Source organism: Eleutherodactylus coqui, chromosome 6 (genome assembly GCF_035609145.1).
Source record: "Eleutherodactylus coqui strain aEleCoq1 chromosome 6, aEleCoq1.hap1, whole genome shotgun sequence".
NCBI classification, from domain to species: domain Eukaryota; kingdom Metazoa; phylum Chordata; class Amphibia; order Anura; family Eleutherodactylidae; genus Eleutherodactylus; species Eleutherodactylus coqui.
This window is the reverse complement of record NC_089842.1, coordinates 35,355,546-35,370,039: the sequence shown is the minus strand read 5'-3', so window position 1 is coordinate 35,370,039 and position 14,494 is coordinate 35,355,546. Positions and strand designations below refer to the sequence as shown.

At 43.5% G+C, this 14,494-nt stretch overlaps 1 protein-coding gene across 1 annotated transcript in view; it reads right to left on the bottom strand.

Moving 5' to 3' along the window:
* Positions 1–14,494, bottom strand: part of CASZ1 (castor zinc finger 1) — a 257,347-nt gene that overhangs the window by 192,733 nt on the left and 50,120 nt on the right. The window lies entirely within an intron of this gene.

Below are 14,494 nucleotides of genomic sequence, written 5' to 3'. Positions count from 1 at the left end.
ATTTGGCTCAGCACATATCTTCGGTTAATTTGCTGTTCTGATTATCAGCTTGTTAGGAGCAGATTACGCCACGTCATTTTATGCGCTCTATAATCATATTTTCCGGCTTTATACCTTGACAACAGCCAAAGTCCAGAACAGACACCGTTTTTCTAATCAACTTTTACCACAAAAATTTGAAAAAAGCCCAACCTCTGGAAGCTGTCAGCATTCCTGTCGTGTTCCACGGCGCTGGCCTCCTTCTATTTGTGGAAGCTACACAATCACGCCAGCTGTCGCGTTTCCTTTATATTACTGAAGGGTGACTAACTTTTTTTTTTTTTTCTTAAATGAAAAAAAAATCCTGAACTTGTTCCACATTTACTAATTTCAGGACAAAAGCACAAAAGTTGAGGAAAAGCAGCTAATTGTTAAATAACAAAGACTACTGTTAAGATCAATTTCAGATAGGGACGCAGCCAAAAATGGAGCCAAATGTGTCAACACGGCTACCGAGAGACCTTGTGTCATTTTAAGCAAATATTGTGGCGTTTCCATGACAATCCCTGTTTTGAATATCCAACTTGCTCACATTTTGAAAAAAAAGGCCCTTCCTGTTTGCTATTTAATAAGCAGATTTTCGGACGTTGGCTAGTAAAGCCGTACAGATGCATAAAGCAACTATGCGGGGCTGGAAACCAGGGACGTACGTGAGACAGGAGCAGTGCTTCTGATACAAGGCATTGGAGCATCAGGTTTGGCCTGGAAAGCCGTTGTAGGGTCACTGGTGCCAATGATAAGGTGGGGGCACGTAGCGGGGCCGCAGGCTAGTGGGTGCCTGCAATGACAGGTTTAGACTGGAGACAGTAGGCCACAAAATAGGGCGGGGATGCGGTTAATTTTAGAGGGGGCATGAGTTTTTTCAAAGCGGGAAGAGTAGATAGGAGGGGTTAAGGGACACAGTTACCAAGTTGTTAAAGGGGTTGTCCTGTGTGAGCCAATTTTTAAAAAAAATTGATGCAAACGTGTTGAAACAATACAAGCAGCGGTACTTACTCATCCTCTCCCTGTAGTCCCATAGTCATCCCGCTCCTTGTTTAGGAACGACCACCACCTGACCACTGCAGCCAATCAGAGGCTGGAATGGTTTAGATGTCATACTCCTGGCATCATGGCTCGGTGCCTGTGAGTGGTGATGCCAGGAGAGTGGCATGTGACCACTACGGCTTCAGATTGGCTGCAAGGATCAGGTGGTAATTGTTCCTAAACAAAGATGGGGAGGGACCACAGGGCAGAGGACTGGTAAGTACTGGTAAGGGTCTCACACCCCAACAATTCATTTAAATAGATGGGGGCTGCAGGCAGGTGTTTTACTACTGTTTGACCCCATAAGATTGTTTTTCTTATCTTGGTGAACAGAAAAAGGGATTTTTTTAGAGGGTTTGCCTATACATTGTTGTGACAGCCGGCAGTAGGGCGGCCTTGTAGGGCACCTTTATTAGATATTTTGAACAGGGAACCATTGGAGGTATGATACTCTTTGATATGGAGGGTTTGGATCTCACTCATGAGATGGTATTCCCAATGGGATAAGTCCCAGCCAACAAGGAGTGTGGTCCATCATACCACTGACAGACGTTTCCTCCTGCATTGTTGGTTTGCCTTTGGGGAATGGCTCATTGGTTTTGCCCATAAGGGCCCTGCTAGACCTCCCCTGGGTTTTGTTAGAATGTATGTTATACATAAGTATTACGTAATGTACGTTTTGTAATAAATAAAGCTGCTGCTGTTGCTGTTTTTTCTCCACCGTCAACCTGTGTCAGAGTTTTATTGGGGGAGTAAGAGGGTTGCGGTTGGGGGTAAAATTTGGGCTGCACAGCCAAAAGGAACTTAGAAATCACCTAGTCATGTGCAGATATATTAGAAATCATCCACAGGTTATTGAGAAGTCCGAAGACTAGAATGGAAGGCAGGGTGGAGTTGGTGCAGCGTTTGATACGACCGGACATCATCACCAGGACATTTCAAGTGTTCCCAGAGAGATATCCATGAGGGTGGACAATAAAACTGCTTGCTACATTTATCAGGCTGTTGTGATGACTACTGAAACCCCAGTCGGAACAGAAGCTAACTACTTGAAAAGTGGAAAAGAAAACCTTGTAACTATATAGACTATACAGGAAGATACAAATTCCGGCTCAATCAAACATGTCTCTTCACACACAACGACTGACGGGATGACAGGTAAAAGAGAGCCTTACAATAGCTACTACGGTAATGGATACCCATAGCCAGCCCTAGCTACATGTGACCCATGTGGTGGCACAGTGGTTAGGCCACCAACTTGTATGGGAACATTAGGCAGATGTAGGAAATCGCCCCTCTTAGGTCCAACTGGCTAGATGAGGTTACTTCTGGTGCTGTATTTATATAATGAGCTTGGTACTGGCGCTATATTGATGTACAGAGCTTGATTCTAGTGCTGTATCTATTTTATGAGTTTGGTTCTGCATTTATACATCAAGCTTGGTTCCTGTGCCGTATTTATGTGCTGAGGTTGGTTTATGCTGTATTTACGTTATGTCATTGGCTGGGGTGTTGTATTGCTGTATTTTATGTTATGAGCTTGGTTCTGGTGCCGTATTTATTCACTGAGCTGTTGTGGTGTAGATATGTTGTTACCTTACTCCTTTTGCACAAGCAGATAACAAGCGTATTGCCTATTAGTGAAATATATATATATTGTTTTTCCTTGTGATGAGGATATATCCTATAGGGTGCCACCTAACCGAAGGCTGGCAATGTGACATCTACAATGACAGCTGTCAGCTACTTCCAAGGTTTGACCATGTGATCCAGATAGTGCTGATCAGGTCAGCTCAGGCTTTTGTAGGATCCGTCAGAGCTAAGTGACTTCTACATTACCCAAGCAGACCTATTAGAGCTGGAACGTTGCAAACATAATATACAAATGGCTATAATGACTTTAACATTTACCAGAAAAATAAAGTAAAACAAACTTCTTACCTCCCTGGAAGACAAACCTAAGCCTCACAGTAAACGGGCCCCGCTCTGCACAGAAGCATCTGTTTACTGAACATGCTTTATATGGGAGAGGTCTGCATTTTATTGCATTTAACTATATATGATTAATTCCCCAGATGCTGATTAACCCTACACAAGGCCAAATATGCAGATACTGGAGAAAGGACGAGGCTGGAATATTGTGCAAAACATGGAAATCATTTTTTAATAATAAACAAATAAAATATTTATGAGGTCCAAATTGCCGGACAAAAATTTTATTTCCGTCTGAATAAAGCAGTTTAATTATTGCCACAATTAAATTTTTAGTTAAGACGTTTTCCTGCTAGAACTACGGGATTTTTTCCCACTAAATACTGCAAAGCAGGTCAGCGACATGAAATCTGGGGTGCGAAAAACGCCGGTCCTCGGTGTGACGTCTGTGCCATTCCCGTCATACAAATGTCCTCGCCGCTCCGCTGAATGATGGTAATCACTCTGGATGGCGGACGCTAACGCTTTACACGTGTCGTCACGGCGTTTGTGAGTCACGTAAAGTGCAGCTGGCCACTATGTGGGCGGTCACTAAATATAATATTATATAAGACGATCCCCCGATGACTCCTGTCAGTCCAGCAGAAATCACTTGATCGCTCGGCCCACTCTCAGTGCGGCGGGCTGGACGTGTGTTGGGGGGGGACGGGAACGGAATAGCGCTAGCTGGCTTCACTCCCATTGAAACTGAAGCCAACTATTAAACTATTGCTTCTGCCCCCTAGTGTCAGAGGTGGAAGTGCCATATATATGATAGCCGGATTTAGTTCCTATTGATTTCAATGGGAGTGAACCCAGCTAGATCATCTCCTGTCTCCTGTGACGACTGACAGTGAGCCGGGCGATCAGTTCATCGCCAGGGATCCCGGGCAGCAGGTCCCTACGGATTAACTATTGATGAGTTATCATGAGGATAGGTCATTAATAATTTTTGCCTGAAACCCCTCCATTTAACTTCTTAATGACCAGAGGCTTTGACGCACTTTTATGCATGTGATGGTTTAATGGCCCTATTTTTTTTTCTTGGGCTATCAAAATTATTCTTTGTAGCTTTTTTTTTTCATGACAAATAGGGCTGCTTTTTTTTATGTCTTTGATCAAAGAAGAAAGTTAGATAAAAAAAAAAAAATTACAGTTCTTTATTTTTAAAATTAGTATATTTACGCCAAAATCCAGGAATGGCTTCCCTATTTTGTTTTGGGCGTTTTGATATATAACTTGTATAGCCTTGGATTACAGAACGTCTATGGCGACGGTTTACGTTGGCGCGGGCGGTGAGGTTTTCTCTCTTTTAAACATATATTTGTATTTTTATTCTGTGATCTTTTTTCTTATTTTTGGAACGCCTTTTTAAACTTATTTGTCCTCCATGGCGTCATATAAGGCCTCTGAGGGACATTCACAATTCAGTTTTTTTCCTTATTTCACAGTTTACACTGCAGCATCCATAGGAGGCCTAGTTACAGGAGAAAACATCCCCCTATGGTGACATTAGTCAGTGGCAGAGCTGAGCTAAGTTTTCTAAGACCCAGCAGCTTCTTGACACTTGGGTGGGCGCCAGAAATGACTTGATCGTCAGGTCCAGCAGAGGGAACAACATAGCCACTTCCTCTATTCACTACATAATGCTCATTGAGCGCTCCCTTCTCCTCAGAGTCTTAAGCCGTCTGTGACTCTGGGCTCCCGACACGCTCCTACTGACATTAGACCCGCTTTAAACGCATGCTGTACATTTACAACCAAGCCCAGGACCAAGCGCAGTACGTGCATGGCACTTGGTGAGAATCGGGTTACTGGAAGACTCAGTCTCATGGCCTTTAAACTATTGGTCTATCACAATAAATAACTTGAAAGGGCTGATTCCATTACTTTCAATACAATAGTAATTCTCTATTTCTATAGATTAACAAAATAAAAAATTTGGCAGTGCACCTTGGAGGCTGTAACATGAATAAACAAATGAACAAAGACTAGGGAAGATCTACACAAAGCACGAAATGTTCCCTTCCCTCTCAGCGCTGCAGACCAGGACGGTCTTGCATAAGGCAGGATTGGGTGGAACGTGAATTCCAAACTGATTTCTTCCCATTTATTTACTATAAATACAGATTAGCAAAAATGAATGCTCTTTTCTATTATTCCCACACCCGGTTATTTTCTGAGACACCTGTTCTCAGCCTTAAAAGAGAAGCCGGATGATGCAGGAGGAAGCACAACCATACTTGGGCAGGAGGGGTACGGGTGCTACAACAAGGAGGTGAACACTTTACCTGGAACTACCTGGATCTCTGCATTGATTCCTAAGAAAATGTGGTGAGGATTACGGAGAAACACAACCTATCCAGACTAGTAAGGAGCGGCCCACATCACGTTTTAGTCATCCATCGAATGTTTAGGTTTAAATACCAAAAAAAAGTATTAAAACGCGCTGATTTATATAATTATAGACCAGAACTGGTCAAAAACTGTTCAAAGGTGCTTACTTTTGGCTATAATTTACCTCCCTTATGTTTCCCTACTTTTTGCATGCGTGATGTATATATTTTTTTCTATATTACAGTCAATTTGGAATATTTGAAAGCACAAAGCTGGAAATTTCCATACAGATAAATGTATAATTGTTATATTCTTAAATGCAAAAAAATAGTTAAAAAGAGACTTTACAGTTAAAAAACATTTTTTTTCCCTAAAAACAGACAAATGTTTGGTTACACGTTCAATGTATGTGCTAAAAAGAATTAAAAATTGCATCCTTTGTACGTTTTTTTCATGTACGCATAACGTACACACTAAACGTACCTTAGAAAAGCGATGTGAACAGCCCCTAACGCAAACAGTTGTATCGTTCATGTCTTCTGTGGCGCATATTGAACAAACATCCACAGTGCAGGGAGAAAAAATAAGAGAAACTGTTAATGACTTCTACACGGGCTAAATGGCCAAAGGTGATTCAATTAAGGAGATGAGATTGGAAGTGTGGGTTTCCCAAATGCTTTGCCCATTAAATAAAGACACACAAAGTCTGGTCACTGACAAATCTGTTCTTCTCAAGAAAGATTGGTTAGTGGTAATCGTACCTCGATGCAAACAAATTTCAGAGAACGTGTTACAGAGACGCATGAAGCTGGAAGAGGCTACTGAAGCAGTGCTAAACACCTAGTTGTACTTCAATACAGGATTAAACTACTTGTTTACAAATAGAGAAAATTGGCGATTATTGCTGCTCTCTCACAACAGGCGATCCTGAAAGGGGTTAAAAAAACAAGAAACGGCAAAATACTTCTACAGACTACAAAAAGCTCAGTTTATGTGCCCAGTATGAGAAAAACACCACGGAGAAGGACACCACCAACGAAGCCAATGAAACATTGAGACCACCTGGATGATCTATATTGCTTCTAGGACTATGTTCTATGAACAGTTAAGACAAAAGTGAACCTTTTTAGCACAAACGTACAGCATAACGTTTTGAGGACAGAGAACACTGCACACCAACACCAAAACTTCATCCCAACTGTACAGCCTGGTAGAGGGAGGGGCATCGTGGTTTGTGGCTATGGTAGAAGGGGCAAAATTGTGGTTTAGGGTTGTTAGGCTGCTTCAGGGTCTGGATGCTTTGTGATCATTGAGAGAACAATGAATTTTAAGGTGTATCAAAAAGTAAGAAGAAAGTAAGGTCAGCCATTCATGAACTCAAGCCAAAGAGCCATTGGATGATGGAACAAGACAATGACTCAAACACACAAGTAAATCAACTAAGGAATGATTGGAAACGAAGATTTGTGTTTGGAATGGCCAAAGTCTTGACTTTAACCCTATCAAGATGCCCTTTCCCGAAGAGGGCTGTGCAGACAAGGCATCCCATATATATTCATGAGTTGTATCACATTTGTAGGGATGGAAGTTCCAAAATTCCTCCTCCATGTTTTGCCAATCTTATTTGCAGCTACAGGAAATATTTGGTGGAGGCGATTGCTACTAAACGGGGATCTACAAGTTTTAAAGGAGTTCTCTTCATTTTCTTCTTGCACTAACTAGTTTAGTTAATCGTGTTTGTCTATAATTGTGACTTCGATACCAATCAGACCACATTCTATTAGTAATCGATACAATGGGTTCACTTACTTTTGCTGGCAACTCTATGTGGAACATGCAAGGATGGGGAATATACTTCACAATGTAAAGATTAGCGAAAACAAATGATCCTCTACAAAAACATGAGTATGCAGATACATTTCAGGAGAGGAAGTCTTGCCAAATTACCTAATCCGATGTCTATAAAAGGTTATAAGACATCTCCCGTTCTAGTTTTCTCTGAACCAGGCATACAGTCTACTGATTCTGTCTATTTCACCAACCTATTCTTGCAGAATGCATCTCGCATACTGACCTCTATTTACAGTGGAAAGCGAAGAAACCGGAACCCCAGCATTGTAAGGGAGTGGGAACAATAACCGAGCCATCATTCAACCCATTGGAAAAGTTTAAAAAGTGAGGCCCGTTTTACTCTACAATATCAGCCAATAGAAAAGTTTCAAAAGTTGTTGACAAATGAATGAGTCACAATTAGAAAAATTATATAGTGAGAGTCAACAAATGCTATTAACACAAAGCTTTATTCTACAGTCTCGTTCCCACAGGTGTATTGATATATAGTCCTGAAACCAGACAGAACACACAGATATGTTTCATGTGTTTTCACTTCTGTAATATTTCACTCATCCTTGTTGTCAGTGGTTCACATGATGTTAAAGGCCTGGGGTATTGTCAATAGACCTTGATGAGGCATTCACAGACTGGACATGGACAAGAAGAAGGCACAATGTATACTTTAAACAGGAGTGTAAAAAACCCCAACAACTTTTTTGCCTCTTTTATAACATTCAAGTATACTTCTGTAAATAAAGCATTAGGTTTGGAAGAGTTCTCAAGTTTGGGTGGCTTTACATGGGACAACCCTCGTCTACATAGTGGCTCGAAATAGTCACTAAAGTGTCCAAATAACTGTTTGTGCTCATTCACACAAAGCCATTGTGGGGAGCATTTACATGGGCCAAAATATTGCTTGCCAACTGATCAGGGGGCGTGGGGCTCTTTGGCGGGTGCGTATTTGATATTTTGGCTCTTCATTAAACACACTCATTGATTGCTGAATCCACTGAAAGAAATCTAAATACATGTGAGCGGTCCTCAAGTGAACATTCACGGCTGCAAGAGGTCTCAACACCGAGTGATCTGTCGAAGGACAATCCAGCGATTGCCCACTGCAGCAAGTGAATCTTCAAAGACCAAAACCAGCCAGAGACCGAAGCCGCAACAGCTCTTTCAAAGAACAGCAGGGACTGTTCATTCGAGGATCCCTCACACTAATATTGTGTTTTTGGGAACCAATCAGTGTTGAGTGGGAGGGCAAAATGTTCGGGGAAAAAAGTGGGGACCAATCAGCGTTCAGTGCAAGGCGTAAGCTGAACAAGTGCACACCAAGCGTTGGCTAGTCGTTGAAAGACCATGATGTCTTTCTTACTGATTCAAAATAGTAGAAAAAATAGTTTTTCCTAATAGTTGACCAGCAGCACACATTTACACCAGTCTGGGGTAGGACTGCAGACCTGCATCAGCCAACCAGGAAGAGACAGAGTGACAGCATATATCGGTGCAAACATTTGTAGAAAGGTTTATTCTCCCATGCCAACAGATACAGATACTTTCATTGCTGCTGCCGTCTATCACTGGTGTGGGCTTTGATGCAACACTCTGTGCTGCGGCCTCTCGTTGGCTTGGGCTTTGATGCAACACTCTGTGCTGCGGCCTCTCGCTGGCTTGGGCTTTGATGCAACACTTTGTGCTGCGGCCTCTCGTTGGCTTGGGCTTTGATGCAACACTCTGTGCTGCGGCCTCTCGCTGGCTTGGGCTTTGATGTAACTTTTGGTGCTGCAGCCTCTTGCAGCAGGAAGTGTTCACCTAAGGCCTCGTTCACACGGGCGACACGGCATCCCCGCAAGAAAATTGCAGCGATATCGCATGGCTGGTCCGTGCGATATCGCTGTGTCTTCTCACTTCAATACCGTGATTTTATAGTGCCACAAAGTTGCATGTGACGCTATTAAGTCGCGCGACTTTGTAGCATCACATGCAAGGATTTTTGAGGGAGGCTTGAAATATAAGCCCTACCTCGAAAATAAGCTGTAGCTGAAGAAGAGAAAAAAAAATACACATACATCACCTTAGACGCGCTGTCAGCCTGGCCGCATCTTCTCCCTGGGTTCCGGCACTGGTATTTCTTCTGTTCTGGCCAGGGATTGAAAAATCCCCACCTTCTGGAAACGCTGGCTGTGATTGGCTGACACTTAGCCAATCACTGCCATTCATCAAGCGCTGGCTGTGATTAGCTAAGCCTCAGCCATTCACAGCCAGCACTTCCAGTAGGCAGGGATTTTTCAATCCCTGGCCAGAACAAAATAAGATCAGTGCCGGGACCCGGGGAGAAGATGCGGCCGGGCTGACAGCGCGTCTAAGGTGATGTATGTGTATTTATTTTTCCCTGCAGCCAGGGCTTAGTTTAGGCTTTGACAGTAGGGTTTCCTACTGTCAAACTTGCATCGCGCCGCACGAAAACCGCTTTTTTGTGCAATGCGATGCAACAGAGAGGAAGGCTCCATAGCGAAACATGGGCTACAAAACCTCACGAGTCACGTGCATATTGCCAAACCCGCGAGGTTTTTGTGTCGGGTTGTTGTATGCTACAAAACATGGCATGTGTGAAGGAACCCATAGGAAAGCATGGGCTTCTCATACATGCGATTTCTAGCATTGTAGCAACGCTACAAGATCGTGTGAACGAGGCCTAAATGTCGCTTGCACATTTTTATGTGCGTTCAGTAGACTCTGCAACCAATGAGAGTGTGTTGAGGAGGGACTGAAATTTCAAATACAAACCCACCAAAGCACCTCACACCCCCGAACTAGTCGATGATCGATATTTCAGCTTGTGTGAATGGTTCCAACAATTCATTCATCGATCACAAAATTTTACAAGCCAACAGCAGTTGCTCAGTGTAAGAGAATGCAAACAGCAGTCCTTCTTATGCCAAAGGGTCCTGTTAGACAAGGCAGTTCTCGTTTGAACGAGCGAGTGACATCACCACTCGCTCGTCCGCTCTTGTTCGCCCTGTTCAGACAGGCAGATACATCATTGGCTCGTTTGAGAATTGTTCAGAATCGTTCGGTCGGGTTTTGTACGAGTTACTTCAAAATCCCATCCACTTTGCTGCCACTGTAAACGGGGTCAATTCTGTCCAGCATGGACCCCAACTAAAAGCCACCATAAAAAGAGAGACATCACAACTTCTTATCCTTATCTTATCTTTGTGGATTTCACCGAAATCTGAGCAGGAAGTCTTCCCTCTAGGGAGTCCAGGACCATAAATTAGAAGAGACTCCAAGTTCCCTATAAATCCTTAAGTAATATATTTTCTGGTTTCAGTTTTGCCGATTTCGATGATTCGTGCCCCATCCTAATGTCACACGGTGTCACCGGCATCATTTCTTTTAGAATGGTTTAAGCTTTAAAATAAAAGATTTGTTTACTAAAAACGCTTTCAAAGGGAAAAAAAACACCCAAAATAAAAAAAAAACAAAAAACATTCCACTTTCTGTATTTTTTCCTGCCAGACTTCTGTGATGTCTTCATCATATCTGCGCCTGTCTGGCTCCTAAGTCTCAGAAGTTCCTTTGCTGGATCGTCCTCTACAGCCATCGACTTGTCACCTGCAGGCTGATTATAAGGTCTACTCCCAGACGGAACGCGGTTCCGGGTGATCTTTTTTTTCTAATTCCTTGAAGTTCCCTCTTTAATTGCTAAGTCTAGATAATCTCTGAAACAAGGCCTGCTCTTAATTTCCCTCTGATGTTCGGTGTTCTGTTTTTGGTTGTGTGGTTATCACACCTCTGTTTTGCAGAACGTTAATGCCCTTTCATTTCAGGGTGGCGGCATGTAAGGACTCATTCAGTAGACTGCAGCGACAATGGAGAAACATTTGTATGTTCCCGGCTGCCTTTCGTCTGTCAGCTCTCCAAGTAGCAGGGCCACACATGAAGTGCCTGTGGGAATCTGGCTGAAGGACAGGCACACTCCATCCTGGAACTCTTAACGGGGTTTTCCCCAGGTGTAAATTTAAGTTGCTCGTAAAAACAGTTCCTCTAACTGAATTTACACTTTCTACTTTATTTAGAACATTCATGGGAGGGGGCGAAGATGGACTCGGTTGCAGAGCTTGCATTCATTTATGCACCATCCTTCAGTATAGTCCAGTCCAAAACCTCTACCTCTCAGATGACACGATAGCTACAAAGGACAAGGCAGGACCACTTAATCCATAAGACCAATGGTGCATATGAATTGGGTGCCATTTTCAACTGTCATTTTCCTCTGGTCTTGTACACGGTACATTGCGGCGCACATGACGTCCTGGTGTGGCGCAGCAACAGTCCTGCTCCCCTGCACACTTCAATCCTGAACCAGAACCAGAGAGAAGGGTAGAGGGGAGCAGAACTTTGGATGTGCACTGCTGGGACGTCACATGTGTTTATACAAGACCAGGTCATTAAACAAGGCGTGATAGCATCAGATGGAGTTTTAAACATGGCAGTAACGAAAGAACGGGAAACAGAGGGGACTACGGGGGGCTTACATTACTGTAGGTGTAATGGGCACAGTGGAGGAATGCAGGGATTACTGTGTAAGAGCAATATACCTATTACTGTATAAGGGGGGCACTGAGAGGAGCATAAGTGGTAGTGGCAGAATGAGAAGAGTGTGCTGGAAGAAGTCATTATGGTGGTCTGGGTCAGATAAAAAGTGGAGCCGGTTTGGAGTGTTCGGCTGAAAAGCTGGCTTGCAGTAGAGCAGGCCACACTGAAGGAAGACAAATGAGTAGCTGCTTCCTGAGAGATGAAGCATCACTGTCGGGTCATTGCAAGAGAGCACAGAAGCAGGTGAGCGTCACAGTGTGCAGGGTTAGGCCAGCTTCACAGGGGCGAGAGTATTGTGCGAGATTTGTGCATTGAGAGACGCATGAATATGAACTGCATTCTTTTGAATGGGGCCATACACGTGAGCAATTTTTTTCCTGCATCACATGCGGGGGAGAAAAAAAAAAATAAAAATCGAGGTATGGCCTATTTTTGGGTGTGCCCTTGCATCGCCCATTGTTTTCAATGGGGCCGGTGGCAAGAGGTCTCCCATTGAAAACACTCTGCGAAGTGATGCGAGGCGGTTTTGATATATGGCTAACTTCATACGGGCCAGATAACATTTGCAACTGAAGCTTGCCCCCCGACCCCACACTTGGTGCGCGATGCTATAGAAAGGCCGCTGCACTACATGATCCAGTACGTTCCCTAGTTTATTAATCGGTCAGAATTATTTAGACAACTGTCTGAAACTGTTTTTTGGGGGTGTCAATATAAGATATCACAGAGGCCAAAAACCTAAGATCCCCCTGTTAAAGAGACGCAATTGGCCGTATATTGATTGTTGGGACTTCTGAGCGTGTAATTTTGGGTGACTTCACACTGGATGACTATCGGACAAATAACTGCTGGAAAGAGTGAATGCTCCATGTACACATGGCCAACTAACAAGGCAAGGAGAAGAGTGTATAGCCGTACCGAGCAGTGTAGACATCATTTCAGTAGATTTAATCACTTGTTATTAGCAAAACCACATCTCTATGAGTCTCTATCCTTCTGCAGCTGCCTTCTTTTCCTCTCCTCTCCATAGACTTCTAGCCATCACCCAACTCCACTTCCTGTTCTGCATCTTGTTATCTCTGTTACTAGAGACGAACTTCACTTGACAACGGACATAGGACAGCAAATTAGGAGGGAATGAGACCCCTCATGGCCAGCACTTTTTTCAGCACAGAAACAGCATTTTATGTAAATTAAGTGATGTGCGGTTTTGCTTGCCATCACATTGGCTCTTCTATTAAACACAAGTTGAAGAAGGGTTGAGGATATAAATGGTCGCCGCACTTTGAGGCGCTCTACCAATTCTGGGGAGGAAATACTCTTGTGCATTAAAAAACAAAACTCTAATTTCCGAATCAATATTAGATACTCTTCCCCAGTTCTGAGGATATTCATATTTAAGGAAGAATATAGCCGAAGACTAACAGCATTTAATAACACCGAAAGGAATATAATTAGTTTTCCTTAGAAATACAACTCATCGTCGCTACATAAACCTTTATAGTGCACCTACGGAATAGATTAGCCAGATGGAAGTATTGAAACGGCCGGTGGAAGGCTTCTTCAAAAATATTCCGCATACATTGCAGAGACATCTCAAATCCAAGATATGCCTTCCCAGATCAGAAATATGTAGACATATCAGCCTGTCCCTCCCCAATCAATACTACAGAATGGAAGTCAGGCAGTAAACATGGCAGCAGAAGGAAATCAATGAGCCCTGGCAGATCGGATCCCTTTAACTTCCAGGGATCAGTAACTCTAAGAGAAATCAATCCTTAGGCTGCTAAGTAGACCCAGAGATGCCTGAAGAGACACGGAAGATAGCAATAGCTCAGCCTCGTGGTAGACGGAGAAGAAGCAAACTAGGGAATAACAAGCAATGTTCTAGTGTCTTTGGATTGTTTTTTAATACAGCATTCGAGAGACTCTCCGGGACATAAACATTCATGGTCTGTCCTTAGGATAGGCCATCAATGTGGAAATGTGACCTTTGGAATCCAAATAATCAGTTAAATGAACAGGCCATGTCCCCTTCACTGCTTGCACAGATACAGCGGCCTGTCCGTACACGCTATGGTTTCTGGTTCTGCAGCTCGGTCCCATTCAAGGTTCATTGTAAACTGCTGTATTGAGTCATGAGGGCACTACATGACCAGCCCAAATGGATTATGTTAGGATCTGCTGTGCCACACATTGGTTTGGCTTAGGGCTAAAACCAGAGGTGACACCCGAGGGACCCTAGGCTTCACACTTTAACCCCACCAGTTGGGATCTGGGCTTTACGTTTCTCTCCTATAGACTAAGGTGAGGTACCTAAGGGTGTGAAAAGGAGCGTAGTCAATCTGGTCAGGGCATAACTTCAGAACGAGGAGCAAGCCAGAGGTCGGGTCACGGGGAACAGGTTCAGCACGGTAGAGCAGGCCAGAGGTCGGAGCAAGCAGCGGACAGAAGCATAGTTAGTATAACAAGCCAGGGTCAGGAACCGAGACAGGAATGTAGTCAGGGATAGCCAAGGTCAGGAACCGGAAAAGCAGAACAAATTTAAACAGCACCTCAAGAAGGACAAAAAGACAGCAAATTCCGGCACCCTCTATGGCGGAAGGATATCTGATATAGCCAAGGGTATCACGAGATTGGCTGGGAAGGAATTTACAAGATGAGCGATGGCCCTTTAAAAGCATGT